This window comes from Leopardus geoffroyi, chromosome B2 (genome assembly GCF_018350155.1).
Source record: "Leopardus geoffroyi isolate Oge1 chromosome B2, O.geoffroyi_Oge1_pat1.0, whole genome shotgun sequence".
NCBI classification, from domain to species: domain Eukaryota; kingdom Metazoa; phylum Chordata; class Mammalia; order Carnivora; family Felidae; genus Leopardus; species Leopardus geoffroyi.
In genome coordinates, this window is record NC_059332.1 from 49,184,681 (window position 1) to 49,201,860 (window position 17,180).

The 17,180-nt window shown below is 39.3% G+C and overlaps 1 long non-coding RNA gene across 1 annotated transcript in view; it reads left to right on the plus strand.

Moving 5' to 3' along the window:
• The window catches only part of LOC123608496, a 482,727-nt gene that overhangs the window by 196,604 nt on the left and 268,943 nt on the right, over positions 1 to 17,180 (plus strand). Inside the window, exon 2 of the long non-coding RNA XR_006717257.1 lies at positions 4,789 to 4,888. This is a non-coding gene — a long non-coding RNA (uncharacterized LOC123608496). The remainder of the gene's footprint in view (positions 1 to 4,788; positions 4,889 to 17,180) is intronic.

Consider the following 17,180-nt stretch of genomic DNA (forward strand, 5'->3'; position numbering starts at 1 on the left):
ATATCGGACAAAGGGCTAGTATCCAAAATCTATAAAGAGCTCACCAAACTCCACACCCGAAAAACAAATAACCCAGTGAAGAAATGGGCAGAAAACATGAAAAGACACTTCTCTAAAGAAGACATCCGGATGGCCAACAGGCACATGAAAAGATGTTCAACGTCGCTCCTTATCGGGGAAATATAAATCAAAACCACACTCAGATATCACCTCACGCCAGTCAGAGTGGCCAAAATGAACAAATCAGGAGACTATAGATGCTGGCGAGGATGTGGAGAAACGGGAACCCTCTTGCACTGTTGGTGGGAATGCAAATTGGTGCAGCCACTCTGAAAAGCAGTGTGGAGGTTCCTCAGAAAATTAAAAATAGACCTACCCTATGACTCAGCAATAGCACTGCTAGGAATTTACCCAAGGGATACAGGAGTGCTGATGCATAGGGGCACTTGTACCCCAATGTTTATAGCAGCACTCTCAACAATAGCCAAATTATGGGAAGAGCCTAAATGTCCATCAACTGATGAATGGATAAAGAAATTGTGGTTTATATACACAATGGAGCACTACATGGCAATGAGAAAGAATGAAATATGGCCCTTTGTAGCAACGTGGATGGAACTGGAGAGTGTGATGCTAAGTGAAATAAGCCATACAGAGAAAGACAGATACCATATGTTTTCACTCTTATGTGGATCCTGAGAAACTTAACAGAAACCCATGGGGGAGGGGAAGGAAAAAAAAAAAAAGAGGTTAGAGTGGGAGAGAGCCAAAGCATAAGAGACTCTTGAAAACTGAGAACAAACTGAGGGTTGATTGGGGGTGGGAGGGAGGGGAGGATGGGTGATGGGTATTGAGGAGGGCGCCTTTTGGGATGGGCACTGGGTGTTGTATGGAAACCAATTTGACAATAAACTTCATATATTAAATAAAAAAAAAAAAGTCTCAGGCTTGTTAAGATGAGTCCTTCTCCTCCACTCCAGTGCTTTTGTTTCACCCACATCTCCTGTAGTTTTGTACCCAATGGGTATGACAGCCATGGAACCTCTGGTCAGGCTGGGAGCTGAAGGTTAGAAATTTGGTTCCTCCTGGGTTGGATGAGGAATTTTGCTTCTTCCTACAGATTATTCTTTATTCAACTCTTTCTCCCAAGAACGCTTCCTAGGGTACTGAGAACTGAGCTCTCTGTTAGAGCCTTGGTAACATCTAGCTGCTGGTACATGACTTTAGGAAGATAACTCTGCCTCTGTGATCCCTATCTCATTATTAAAAAAAATAAGTTATCGGAATCTGATCCAAACTTTCAGGGGCATGTCTCCACTCCTTCCTGTGCCAATGGCAGACTCAGCTAATCAATCTTGCTATTTTTGGTTGCTGAACACAAATGTTATTTGAAAGTTTTTTCAATGCAGTATGATGATTGTTAATATTTGCTCTTCTTTCACATAATTTTGAATTTATCTTAAATGAGTATGGTAAAATACTAAATGTACATGTTCTGGCTTCTAATATTTTAAAGATTTTCCTTTGGTCACAAAGCAGATGACTGAAATTAGACTGTTTCTCAATATAATTTCAGCCTTGAACTGATTATATCTTGGTTTCCTATATCCAAAATTGAATGCATGCCATATAGTGTGTCAAAAGTATACATTCATACGTTTGTTAAATGAATATGGAGTCACTGTATTGTGCATCATATCCTCCCATTTTCTAGGTGCATAAAAAGCTGAATTAGACAAATACCTTGTCCTTTTTTTTTTTTTTTCAACGTTTATTTATTTTTGGGACAGAGAGAGACAGAGCATGAACGGGGGAGGGGCAGAGAGAGAGGGAGACACAGAATCGGAAACAGGCTCCAGGCTCTGAGCCATCAGCCCAGAGCCCGATGCGGGGCTCGAACTCACCGACAGTGAGATCGTGACCTGGCTGAAGTCGGACGCTTAACCAACTGCGCCACCCAGGCGCCCCATACCTTGTCCTTTTTGAACAAGGGGAGTTAGATGAGGCAGGATGTGATAAATGAAAAAATTGAGCCACAGATTAAAAGTAAGTGTAGGAGAAAAGAAAATATTTCTCATGAGTGTCAAATATGAAGAAAAAATAGACCTCAAAAAATCTATTAGAAGCTCTTTTTGCCTGGTTGGCCTAAGAACTGGCTTTCACAAGTGATGACCAAGAGTCTACCATTAGTCAAGGAGAGTGATTTGATGGTCTACACTAAGCCTGGATACGTACTGCTGGCTTTCCTCCTGTTTCCCATAAACTCAAAGGGACAAAGCTATGTGAGTGACCTGTTGTGCAAGGTGACTTGCTACAGCTTGAATTTTATGGGAGTTGGCATTAGATTACAGAGTAAGCTGTACAGCTGAGAAGCAGTGAAATGTGGTACATTTGTCTTGGCCTCTAATAGACGTGCACGAATGGAGGTAGTGGGCATTTCAAGGAGTGGGGGGGACTGAGTATTTGTGTTTTTTTCCAGAAATGAAAGTATTAGTTCCAGATTCAGTCTGATACTTCTGCAGTACATATTAAAACTTCTATCACTGTGGTACTTAAGAAACTTGACACTAGCTCCATTCTTTCAATGAAGACACATACACACAGGGAAACGAGATGTGTTTTCTTAATCAGCCACTCACATTTCATAGGAAATCTCAGGCCAGAAAGCACAATCCTCAGTTTTCCAAACTACCACAAAATCACAATCTCCACTATTAATTAGTTTTGTCTTTCCACTAACTTAATTCATCCACCATCCTCCACCACCAACCGACCTAAATCTTTCAGTCTGTGCAGAAAACTTTGTTCAACAATTATTGATCAAGCCACATTGTAAACTAACATAATACTCACAAGCAGTACAAGCATTGTACAAGCACAAAATATGTTATTTTGACTTGTACTATCTTTCCCACCTAGAAAGTGTCAATTTCAGGGGTGTTTCAAAGGGGGCCCCATAATGGCATTACTAACAGGGTGATGAATGGCTGTGCTGAACTGAAGGTTACGTAGGTACTATTTCAAATTGCTTTCTGTATGCAGTGAACAGGGTAAGACTTAACTAGCTTGCTAGCTGACTGCCTATGTTTTCATTTTCTTTAAAAAAGTGGAAAAGCACCATTTTAGCAAAGTTTTTGAAGATATAGGTAAATAGATAGATAGATAGAGATAGAGATATATATTTTTTCTGAAGATGAAATGTAGTATCAGTCTCTTCTCTTTAAAGTAAAAAATTATCTTGGGGCCCCTGGGTGGCTCAGTCAGTTAAGTGTCCGACTTCAACGTAGGTCATGATTGCATGGTTCGTGGGTTCAAGCCCCATGTCGGGCTCTGAGATGTCAGCACAGAGCCTGGAGCCTGCTTTGGATTCTGTGTCTCCCTCTCTCTCTGCCCCTCCCTTGCTCATGTTCTCTCTCTCTCTCTCTGCCCCCCCCCTTTCAAAAATAAATAAACATTAAAAAAAAAGTAAAACATTTTCTTGAAAATAATAGCTCTTTGTATTGGACATAAATATCACATCAAATTTCTTTTTTTTTAAATTTCATTTATTTATTTTGAAATACAGTGAAAGTGAAAGAGAGAAAGAGAGAATCCCAAGCAGGCCCTGCGCTGTCAGCACAGAGCCTGATGCAGGGCTCCAGCTCATGAGCCATGAGATTATGACCTGAGCTGAAACCAAGAGCCAGACATTTTACTGGCTGAGTCACCCAGCTGCCCCACATCCAATTTCTATATGCCTATTAAAGACACCTCCAAAGACACATGAAAGATATATAATTTCACCAATGTTGATATATCTAAATAGATATGAAAAAGAGAGAATTTACAATTATAAAAAAACATGGATAGCCTCTTTTGTCAGAGATCACATTGAATTCTGTAGATTGCGCCTGGTGCCTATTTTCTGCACCTACAACCCACAGACTGAGCAAGAAAAATGCAAATGAACAAGAGGAGGAGTAGAGGGTGTGGCAGAGAAGAAGTGGAAAAATGCCTGATTTCATGCCAGTGCTCTAAATAACTCAAGTTTCAGCTTCTTTTCTTAACATATTAGATAATGGTGACATTTCTGGAAAAGCACATATATTTGGGCCTGAACTAATAAAATTACTGTGTGTAAAAGGAAGAGGCCAGTGTGTTCTTAGCCCCATGACATTTTCTACCAATGTCCCAATTCCCTACTGTTCTCTTTTAACTTTGTTGCAATTTAAGTTGAGCTAATTCAGTAAGTACTGAATGTATACTATGTTCCAGGTACTGGACTTGGCAATAAGATTCTAGAAGTTAACAAGACGACATCCATGTCTGCGAAGAACTCAGCTGGATGAGGAGACAACACTTACCTCACTGTAGTGTAGTTAATAGAAACCTAAATCAGAAGGGGTTGGGAAATGGGAAGTGGAGGTGGTGGTTAGTATAAGTCTTTCCAAATGAGCAGATATATGAAATAAATTTTCAGGGATGAAAGGTACTTAGCTGCAGGAACAAGGGTGGAAAGAGCATTCCAGAAATGTAGACAGGAGGGAGAGAGTCTAGTTTTCAAAGGGAAGTGTAAGTAGTCTAGGGAGGCTGTAAAATAGATTTTAAAGCAACAGACCCCAAATGATGAGCAGAGAGAGGAATATGGGATCCAAAAAAAAAAAATGAATAGAAAGAACTAATTTTGACAAGTAGTGAAATGCTACCTCTCCTGTCTTCTCTTTCTAAGCCCCCTGTCCTTAGTTTCCTAAAGATTGTATTGGATTAGAAAAAAAAATATTTTGTTTTATTTTGTATTTTTTATCTTAGGTAGCATGACAGAAACAAAGAAAGCCACAGGCTGCTAGAGATGACTCCTGCCAAGGTGGCAGCAGTGGGAGCCTATAACCAACAGATGAGAGGTGTAAAGGTAAGTCAGTGAATATGACGTTCTTCCTTCTAGATATCTCATGTGAGTGGTCAAAGGTGAAATTGAAGTTTGAATGAATTATATATAAGGCTGTCATAATCTTTAAGGACATTTTGGTTATTTCTAATTATAACCAATTAAAAAGAGAACTTGATCATGGCCTACCTTTATTCATATATTCAACAAATATGTACTAAATATCATTATGTACCAGACACTCTTCTGGGAATATGGATGTGGATAAGACAGGTAAGTCCATTGCTCTAATGGGGCTCATGGTCTGGTGCCTGACACCTAAAACTAAACAGAGAGATGGACAAGGTCATTTCAGGTAGTGATGGCATGGTGGTCAGTGAGTGGTTAATAGTGTGTGATCGATTAAAGTGGTTAAGTGGTGTCCTCTCCGAAGAGGCATTTGCACAGAAACTTGATTGAAGTGAAGGTATGGGATGCATAAAGATCTGGGGGCAAGTACAGGCAGTAGAAATTGACAACGTGGAAAAGTGGGAATGAGCTTGGATTGTTGGAAGAGAAACAAAGCCAGGATGGCTATAGCAAAGTGAGCAAGGAAAAGAGTGTATGGAAATGAGGTCAGAGAAATTGGAATACAGCCAACCATATAGGGCTTTGCAGACCATGTTAAGTGTGAATTTTATTCTCAGTATAATGGAAGCATTGGTTAGCTTTAAATGGATGGGTGACATAATCTCATTTTTATATTCCCTTTGAGATCAAAATTTGTGGCCACATCAATGTGCATAGAATCCACACCCATCATGAAGGATCTTTAGGCTGTATTTAGCATGCTCAAGACAGACACAATGCCTTTGTAAGAATCTCAAAGATGACTAGTATTAATTCCTTTCCTCTCTACATCCACATGCTACTTCTTGTCAAGGAAGCCTTATTTTCCTTCCCCTTGAATTTAGGCTGGACTTAGTAACCTGCTTGAGCAATACAGTGTGACAAAAGTGATGATTTGGTACTTTAGATGTTAGGTCATTAAATTTCTTAGTTTTCCCCTGGATCTCTTAGAATACTTCATCTTGGAATGCTCTGTCTAAAATCCAAGCCACCACACAATGTGAAACCAAAGCTACATAAAGGAGTCATGTATGGGGCATCCCTGTTGACAGCTCCAGTTAAGGTTACAGCCAAAAGCTAACATCAGCTTCCAACCATGAGGGAGTCACCCTCGATGGCCAGTCCAGTCAAGACTTGAGGTAACTGTAGTCCTAGCCAACATCCAACTGCAATTTCATGAGAGTCCCTAAGGAAGAATCTTGATGAGCCCTGTCAATTTACAAAAGTATGGTACGTAACTAATTCTTTTAAGCCACAAAGTTTGGGAGGCTTACAGGTTAGAGTAGTTGGCCACAATAGCCTTTTGCCAAAATGTTTACTATCTATTACAACCATTTTCCTGATGCTAAATTGGGTATGTTAGGAATTACTGATCACTCACTCCTTAGTTTTTTTTTCTTTGATTTTTCATAAATTTCAGGTTTCTTCCTTCCTTCCCCTCCTTCCTTCCCCCTTCCTTCCTTCCTTCCTTCCTTCCTTCCTTCCTTCCTTCCTTCCTTCCTTTCTTTCTTTCTTTCTTTCTTTCTTTCTTTCTTTCTTTCTTTCTCTTTCTTCCTTCCTTCCTTCCTTCCTTCCTTCCTTCCTTCCTTCCTTCCTTCCTTCCTTCTTTCCTTTCCTTTCCTTTCCTTTCCTTTCCTTTCCTTTCCTTTCCTTTCCTTTCCTTTTTGTTGTATTTTGCAAAATAAAAGCAGGCACAGTTCTGTCACAGACATTTGGCTCAAATTCAAGAATAAATCAGCCCATACAGTTCTGGATTCTCCAGCGCTGAGCTCAGTGATCTCTCCTAAGAGCCGTGAAGAACACCTGTTTGAGCATTATCTTCTATGGCTCTCACTGTCAATGCTTCCCCTCCTTCTTTGCAGTTTTCAGGTATTTTAATTTTAGTATTTTATTGTTATTATTAATCAAGAAAATTAGTTTCATTTTATCAACAGGCAGTTGGTGACTGCTTTCTTAAGTCACCGTGATTCTGTAGATATGTACATTATATCCAGGTCAGTTAGCTATTCCTGACTACAAAACATAGGACTAGGACAGTTCACAGATTAATTGATTATTGCATAGTGAGGGCTCTTCCTCTTAACATGCCAAGATGACCTAAATTTTATTATCCCATTTGTTATGTAAATATTAATTTTGGCAATAGCACATACTCCATATTAGTACATTACTTACTGCTTAAGTAGTTGGTAACAAAAACTGTGGTTCTTTAATCTTATTCTGAATGAACAAGGCAGTAAGTTGGTAGATAAGCATGGCTATGAATGTAGCTCTTTCAACATCCACAAACGTGAATAAAGACAGGATTATGTAGAACAGAACAAAAATAAAATAAAGCCCCTGACTTCACATAACATTAAAATATTTTTTGAGCAAAGGGAAAAAATAGAACGGATATCCTGTGGAACTTCATGTCCATCAATTCAGGGAGGTAAAAGGCTGAAGCCAGTACCAAATTATGGAAAACACTTTGATTTGGAGTTGCAGTGACTTAGTTTAAGTAAACAATTAGCGCCAGTAGTCTGTTGGCTCAGCAACCAATATGGAGGTCAGTCCTAAGAAATTATTTTAATCTTGTACAAAGTAACTTTTCATTGTCTAACTAGGGTTTTTTTTAATGCTCTAAATAGCTATCAATTAACTTTCTATTTCTTGTTGTAAAATGTGAACGTTACAATACTCTTGAACCATCCATAGACTCAAGGGGAAAAAATCACTTTGGTCATATGACCTCCATTACATGGGGCATAAATGTAGCCTTTATATATATATATATATATTACTCATCATAACCACAATGGAACTAATAATATTCTGATATCAAGTTAAATTGAGGAATTAGAAGAGATGTTTTTATTTTAAGTCTTTGGAAATCTGAGTGCAACCAAGAAATTACTAAGAGAAAGTCTTCTTTCAAGGGCCTGGTTTTGACAGAACTGAGTCTGTGGAAGGGGCCTTCTGGGCTTGATAGAACTCTGGTGTTGTTTCATATGTTGCTCTTGGAAAACATTGAAGTTTCTTTTGAAATATTTTTCCTAATGATGAAAAACAGCTGAAATTAATGCATGTTATAAATTTAAATTGCATCACACCATTAGTCACAAATATCTCAATAGTAAAGAAGCATATTACCATTAACATTTAAAATGATCAACAAGCTGCTCAAGCTACATTTTTTTTCCACCGGATAAATTTATCAATTTGAGATTGGGTCTTGTCATTGTGCCTTGTTGATCCATTTCACTTGGCCGTAAGATATACCAACATGTTTTGTTTTGAATAACTGCTACTTTCTACAAAGTGATCTATTTGGGAAGGAGGTGGCCAGAGGGAGGAGTGAGGAAATAGATTTAACCTAATTGCAATAAAATGTTTTTTCCTTTTAGTAATTTATATAGGATGTCTATTTTTGTAAATGTAATGTCTGAAAATGTAAAGAAAATCTAGGCTTTTTCTTTATCAGGACAACGTAAATGAGGATGCTCATTGATTTCACATGAAATTATTTGGGCTAATTTTCATTTTTTTATGTTTGAAGGAACGATATTACTATTTACGCATAAATTGCACAAATCTGATATCTGTTAAGATATTTTGGTCAGACCATCTAGGTTTTACAGAGAAGGCTGGGTCCTGGGAGCCCTTGCAGGAAACCCTGCCTGCAGTTTTCTTCCTTCACTTGACCCCTTGGGGAAGAACATCCCTCCCCATCTGTCAGCATCTGCTCAAAAGCAACTGCCTGTTGGAAGCCTTCCCTGATATGTTGAGGTTTTCAACTACTGGCCTCATAAAAGTCCCTGTAGCATATCTCTAATATTGTATTCATCTAATAGTATTTACATATGTTCATCCAATGCCATCTCCTTGTATCACAAAAGGAAGGAAAAGAAGAAACCACTATGGCTTTCCTCATGTGGAGACCATATCTCTCTCATTCTTCAAGGTAATCCAGGGATTTGGTGCTTAGTACCTGGCATGTGTAGAAAATGATACTGGCTGGTGAAAAGCCAAAGGGCTGTCCCCAAATATATGCCATTTTAAAAGCAGGGTTCTCTTTCAAACATTATAAGTTATGCCAGGAAAATATTGAAGTTTCTTACCTTTTATTTATTTTTATTTTTTTAAGTTTATTTATTTATTTTTGAGAGAGAGGGGTGGGGAGAGGCAGAAAGAGAGGGAGAGAGAGAATCCCAAGCGCAGAGCCCAACACAGAGCTCAAACTCATGTGAGATTATGACCTGAGCCAAAATCAAGAGTCAGTTGCTTAACTGACTGAGCCACCCAGGCACCCAAAAGTTTCGTACCTTTAAAAAAAAATTTTTTTTTCAACGCTTATTTATTTTTGGGACAGAGAGAGACAGAGCATGAACGGGGGAGGGGCAGAGAGAGAGGGAGACACAGAATCGGAAACAGTCTCCAGGCTCTGAGCCATCAGCCCAGAGCCTGATGCGGGGCTCGAACTCACGGACCGCGAGATCGTGACCTGGCTGAAGTCGGACGCTTAACCGACTGCGCCAGCCAGGCGCCCCAGTTTTGTACCTTTTAAACCAACAATTGATTTGTTTCTCTTGTTAGTAGTCGTTAACCTTGGTCCATAAGGTTAAATGGCTTTAGTGCCCTATGAGAGGCATAAGAGCTTCCTAAAAGGATAAGAGTCATTCCTCCCTAAATTTGAGGGAACATAATAGTATCAAACAGATAAATAGTAGTTCTACTTTTTTGATTGCAGATGCATGTAAGCATTTATAGTTATTTAAAATAAGGAATGGTGTAGGGAAGTTGTTCTTTGGTATGTTGCAGGGTGTCTGAAAAACTTGTTAAAAACACAAATTCTGATTAAGCTCTTGGGTGGAGCTCAGGCATCTACATTTTTAAAACTGAAGTATAGTTGACAATGTCACATCAGTTTCAGGTGTACAGCATAGCGATTTGACAACATTGTATGTTATGCTGTGCTCACCACAAGTGTAGTTCCCATCTGCCACTGTAGAAAACTATTACAGTGTCATTGACTATATTCCCTATGCTGTGCCTTTTATCCTTGTGACTTATTCATTTCATAATCAAGGTGTAGGCACCTGAATTTTAAACAAGTGTTCCAGGTGATTCTGATGCTGATGCCTGCAGACTGTACTTTGAAGAGATACTGCTGTAGATGTGGAGATCACCTTCTTAAGAACCAGTTTTCACACATGTTTCTGTGTGTGTATGTATGTGATTTTTTTTTTCTCTCCTTCACTTAGAACATAACATTAAATGCCTGGCCTTTTGCTTTTTTGACTCCATGGCACTGAATTCAGTATTCTGCCCTCATGGTACTACCAGAGAAGGCTAGACAGAGTCTCATTTCTGTTTTTGGTTTGTAAGAAGCTAGGAGAAATCTGAGTGGCTAAAAGGCCACATAGGGCTTCACTTTTCTCAGTAGTTGTGTGGATATTTCTGGTTTTTGACATCTGCACATACCAATAGGGCAAATTAAAGTAAGTCTTTGGGAGTCAACACAAATTTGTTCCCTTTATCATCAAATGTCCTCACCTCAGTAAACTGCTAGGGCTGTTGATCCATTATCAATCCACTGGCGTCCATCTATCACTGTCCTGCTTAAAGGCTGCCAGTGACTCTACCTGCCTCTAGGAATGAGTGAACCCTGAGCCTGACTTACAGGTTCCTCGTGAGCTGGTTTCTGTCTTCCTTTCCAGCCTCGTCTGTATTAACATGACTCTCCACTTGATGGGACTTCTTTGAATTTCCCTAAGATTGTAACAGGCTTTTTCACAATTTCCACATCCGTGTCACCTTCTGCCTAGAAGACATTCACACCTTTGACTTTCTGTTTAATGCCTACTTAGTCTTCATTGCTGAACTCAGCTATCACTTCCCATGGGAAACCTAGAGTGACAAAGCCAACAAGCCTGATGTATTTATTTTCGCTATTTTCATATACTCATCAGACTCTCATTTAAAAAAGCTAACACTAGCTAACCTCAAGTATACTGAGGTTAATGAACATATACACTCATTTAATCTTTTAAATATTTAATAATTTGAAAACCCTATGAGGCACTTTCCCGTTGTACAGTTGAGAGAACCAAGGCACTAAGAGGGGAGGTAACTTGGCCAAATTTACTCCCATTAGTAACTGGAAGAGTTAGGACTCAAACCAATATATCCTGTCTCTAGCTCCATGCTGTTAACCTTTACAACAAAATCAAATGGTCTTTTACCTATGTACCTTCTCTAGTAGATTGGGAATTCCTTGAATACAGGAGCCATGTCTTAGTTTTTCCTGGATTCTACTTTGCCAGTCAACTCCTAGTCCACAGTATATATTCAATTAACATGTGGTCGGATAATTCCTTTACTGAGATGACACATCCTTGCCTTGACAAGGATTTCAAGAACAATGGAAGCCACAAAAGAGACCTAATTGAACTGTCCAACCAGAGCCCATTAAAACCACCCAGTTACAGCCTGTAGCAGCTACATAGGGACTTTTGCTTTCTACATTAAGCTAGAAATTAGTAAAATGCAATAAAATGCAACAATGATTTATTTGCCCTTAACTTCTGGAGACAGGGATATGAGTTAGGGATGATTTGTTCTTTCAGTCTCCTGTAGCTATTTCTGGATTTCTTTGTGGCAAGGGACATTAGTTTCACCTCATGTGGTGTGGGTCAGTGATGGGCCCAGTGATCAAAGTGCCAATGGTGCTTTGTGCTCAGAGGCCTCTGACTATCTCTCCTTCCCGTCAGTGTTCCCAGATAACACAGGACAGCTCAACTGTGGAACAGTTTTGAGCACATGCCTAATCTTGAAGGTGTCCCCCAGCCTGGCCATTAGTTGTCCCACAACCTGACCAATTATCAACCTTAGCCAAGCACATACTCTATGCTTTAAGGTCAGATAGACCTGGTTTTAAATTGCAGTTTTACTTTTTATCATAAATGACTGTGGACACTATGCTTGACCTCTCTAAGCTATAGTTTCTTCATCTCTAAAATGGGTTTAATAAGGGCATCCACCTAATGGGGTCATTATGAGGACTGAATGGCAAAATGTGTACCAAGCATTACTATATAAGGCCACATACCTCAGTGAAGGTGAGTCCAGGAAACAAATTCAGTTCCTCTGATTCCAGAGCCTGAACTCCTAGCCACTGGCTTCTCAACAGCATGTTCAAATGGCTCAGATATTCCCTTTATTTACTCTTCTTTCATCTCTGAATTCATGAAAATATAGCCTATCATTATTGCCTTTCACTGTGAACCATTTTTTCACCCACAACCGTCTGCCTCTGCTACCACCACAACATAACAGTCACTCTCTAGGTAAGTGGCAGCTGACCATAGTGATCAACAATGCTCCACTAGGATGCAACATTCAAACTCTGTTTATTTCTTGCTTCTCTAACAGTGCTGACTGGTTTAGGGTTAGCAGGGTGGCTTTGCTTCATACCTTCATTTAGAAACCCAAACTGACAGGGGCTTTTTCATCACTCAGGGTTTCCACTTGGTTGACCAAGAGAAAAAGTCTAGAAGGAGTTCCAGGGAAGAGTTCTGTGGGCCAGGCCCCTAAGTGACAAATATCACCTCCATGCCACACTCTATAGTTAGAACAGATAGACTGGTGGGGAGGCCAAATATGCAAGAGAAGAGAATGTGAACTTTTCTGAGCTACCAGAAACTTTCTGCCACACCAGTTGAAGAAAGTCAAAACTATTAACTTTAAATGTCTCTAGTACAAGGGCAGTGTACCTTTCCAGCCCTTTCTTGAACCGCTTCTGTAGTTTCCCACTGCACTGTCTCTACCATGCCAGACTGTCCATTCTGCCTAAAGTCTCAAGATCACTTTCTTTCACACTAAAACCTTTTAAGGCAAAGCACAGTATCACCTCTTTCACTAGTATTCTCCCACCCTTCCTCTTAGCACAAGGATAATGAAGGTGACAGCAAACTCTCGGGTTTTTTTTAAACTTATTTATTTGTTTTGAGAGAGACAGAGAGACAGAACATGAGCAGGGGAGGGACATAGAGAGAGGGAGAGAAGAACACCAAGCAGGCTCCGTACTGTGAGTACGGAGCCCAATGTAAGGCTCCAACCCGTGAACCATGAAATCATGATCTGAGCAGAAACCAAGAGTTGGACACTTAACCAACTGAGCCACTTAAGCACCCCAAACTCTTTCTACTTTAGCTCACCTAAGATCACAGAAGGTTGGCAGAGGAAGATGCCCCAACAATGCTTAGCCCAAAGTTTCCTTGTATGAAAGAAGAAGAAAAGATCTAGGGAAGGGAAAGGATGACTCAGGGCTGAAACCTAGTCTATCAGATTCTATTGTTTTCTCTATCCAATACCTCCTGTTACCTCCTCTTGGTGTAGAGCCAGCCCCATGGGACAGTTTTATCAATAATAAAAAAAATTCTCCAATTAATCCAAAGTGCAGATTATTAAAACAATACGATATTAGGACTTATAAAAACAATGACAATAAAATCTTTCTTATATGGACTGACAGATTAAAAACATTTTTCCTAGTTCTGCTTCAGAATCCTGTAAGTTTTGAAATTCACTTAGTTTTTCCTAGTGATTGCTCAAATTTCAGTGAGAAGGAATATATAAATATAAATATATATTTATATATATATAGACATATATACCTATATATAAATATATATGTCTATATATATATAAATATATATATATATAGATATATATATAACACTTGGCAATTAAGTCTAGTGATAATTGTTTTTGTGCATTAGTTATAATCCGTTTTTAAGCAGCAAAGCCTATTACTGTTTCAGAGGGAGTTTCAGATGCCCTGCAGATTTGAGTAATTTTGGGTAATGCAGCTGTGTGTGGTAAAAAGATTTTACAACGCCTATAAAATGTTGCCTCATGACATGTTCAGCAGTGAATCTGTGGCACCATACAGCAATTTCAGTGCTTTTCATTAAATACCAGATACCATTTACACTGTGCAGTTTTTAAACAAGAGCCATCCTCCAAAATCAGAAGGATCTGCAAATTGCAAGGCATTTGGGAGTCCTGGAGTAGGTGGAAGCGTCTTAGATATTTTTTCTGGAAATAAACACAAAACGACAACCAACCAAACAGAAAACATAGCACATGAGGGAATTGTGTTTGATCAGCATTGACCTCAGCTGCACTTAAGAGTGTTTGGGCTTCTCCCTACTTCTCTGATCTTCCCACAAAAGATGAGAATATCTGACTTGCAGCAAGTAGTTTGCCTGAAAATACAATTTCCCATGAAAAGCAAAAAGAATAAGAAAACTACAGTGAGTTGTGTTAGATTTCTTTTTGTTATGTGGAATCATCGCTCTTCAAGAGAGATTGGGGGGGGGTGGCTTCAGAAACCTCTTTTGTTGTTATTTTGATTGCAGGTAAGATAGCAGATGTAATTATGAAATCAATCATTTCTCATTTGAACAATTTACACATACTTGGTTAACTCTGATATATGCCAGGAAATGGATGGGAGTTCAGGATTGAATGGCTGTATTTTTAAAACTGGCTTTTGCCCTCTTAGACATCACAGTGCAATGGCTTGAAGCTCTGGTTTCTTACCTAAATATGGGCCGCAACTGACTGTTTTTACTTGCGTGTTCTAGCATCTCCTTAAATGCAACTGGTTCAAGTCTAAATTCATCATTTTTGTCTAAACCAGCCCTTCTCCTTGACTAAAGGAAATTACTGTGTCTTAAAACAGCAAAGCACCATGCAAGTGTTTGCTTTTCATTATGATTATTCTCTACATTGGTAATTATCTCAGAAACACAGAAAAATAAGATTTTGAATGCATCATCCTTTCGGTTCCCAAGTTTTGTCCAATAGCGCAGCCTAAGAACATCCTTTCTGGAAACGTGTGCTCATCTCTCAATGTCTGCCACCTTCATTAGTTGGTCTTCTCTTCTAATCAGTTCATTATTCTTTACTGTGTTGTCCTGTTTCTCAAGCACTGTGGTGTCATTACAACCAGGTCACAGACTCCTGGAATTCAGAGCCCGTATCTTAAGCCCCTTTTCTCAGCTGTGATGATGACTGAGCGTAAGTTTGGATCTGAAGCATGAGTTCAAACCAACAATGTGACCCAGTGAAATCCAAACAACTTTCAAATCTCAGTTGTCTCTTTTGTAACATTAATAGGCGAATAAGGCCCAATTCACAGAGTTGTACTGCAAATTAGAGAGTAGAATATACTCAAAAGTCATTTGTAAGTATAGACCCAAAGGTACATCATTATTATTATTCCCCTCAATTCCTGGCTCAGCAGAATACATATTAGTAGATTAACTTATTTACGATGTTAAGTGAGTTCCCAAAATGTACTAGGACCCTGGAACATTTAGTACCAATCATTTGCTTTCCATTTTAAGAGTAAACCTTTGTGACCAGTCCTTTTGCTTTCTGAACAGTGTGTTCCCTGGATAGAAACACAAGATTCACACTATCCTTAAACCTGATGCAGCTTTCTCTATGTGTTTCCCGGAGTTTTGCATTTTATCCCATAATCACAATGCTGGGAGTTAATCTTAGAACTCAGTTAGGTTGTAGAGCATTGGACTTCATTCCTTTTCTCATCCATTGGACAAACTTTACTGAAGGTATATGTTGGTGTATGCAGTGTAATGATAGATCTTGGAGATGCACAGATAATTTCAATACAAGATGCCTGTCCTCAGGAGCACCAAGTCTGTGGGGAGGCATGCAGGCAAATAATTAGTCAAGAGGACCTTCCTGGACTCCATAGGTCTACTTACATCATATGCTGTGTGTGATGTGCATGTCACTTCACTTCTCTGACCCCAAATTTCCGTAACTGTTAAATATGGTTACTTTGTAGAGCTATTTTGAAAATTACGTATGCTGACATGTGTCTAACATACAGTAGATAATAAATGCCGAATTCTTCTTCTTCCTACTTAATTCCATGTAAGTTAGGCCCACACATCACACCCAGATAAATATCCTGGTTTGAAGGAAGAATGTGGCCAACAGTTGCAGGCACCATCCCAACACAGGGCACTGTTTTATACTTGGTTTATGAGGTCCTCAGAGAGATAATATCCACCATTTATTGACTGAATAGTGTGTCAGAAATTTCACACACATTATCTTTTGTCTTATGACAAGCCCAACATGCAGAAAGTATCTACATTTTCTTAGGTGACAAAAGGCACTCAGAGAGTTTAAGCACAAGTGTTGAGGGGTGGACCATGGAGACAGACACAGCCACGCCCTTACTTGCTATGAGACTAATTTGGGGCAAGTTTTGTTTTGTTTTAATCTTCCCTTAGTCTTACTTTGTTCACCTGTAAAACAGGAATAATAATAGTTCCTTCTTCCATACAAGAATAGTCTTTTCATTTGTTTATTGAATTATTGATGTTGCACATGACACTGTTCCAGAAACTACCAGACAGACAAGACTTCTGCCCTTCTTTTTATTTTGTGAAGAAGGTGGACAATAAATACATAAACAAATTTAAAAGAATTTTAGAGAGGATAAAGTGATATGAAGAGGGGGAAAAAAAACAAAAGTGGGAGGAAAAAATTTTCTCTAAAGAGGTGACAAAGTGATACTTTTGCTGAGGAGCTGGCAGTTCAAACATGCCAGGAAAGAGTTTTTAGGCCCGAGTTGAGGATTGATAAAATAATCTATTCAAAGCACTTCTTACTATTACTTTGACTAAATAACCAGAAGCAGAGTCAAGAATTAAATCCAGATCTCTCTGGCTCCATGTTCCTCCCCCTACCACAGAGCCATGCACAATTAGCTACCAGCTTCCAGCATTTGTATTTCTCCCCACCTGGCTCTGATTCTGAAGCTGGGATGAGGTCTTTGAGCAAAAGACCTCCTGGTGGAGGTCCTGCTGCAGGATTACTCTTTCACCAGGTCTGTCGCCTCTCTTTCAGCGCGTCTTTTGCTAGACCTGGGCTCTGCCAGGGTCATAAACTGCCTGTCAAGGAGGAGAGCGAAACGATAGGGCAAAGCACCCAGACCTCAGTCAGAATGCAAATGGTCATGCTTTCCGATCATATTATTTGTGTTGCATTTAGAGATGTGAGACTACATTGGACATGACAGGACAACATTACACCAAGAGGAGGTTGACCATGATGAGGAGGAGGATGGAGATGTTCACTACGGCATCAAGATGGAAAAAGATTTTTTTTTTTTAATTTT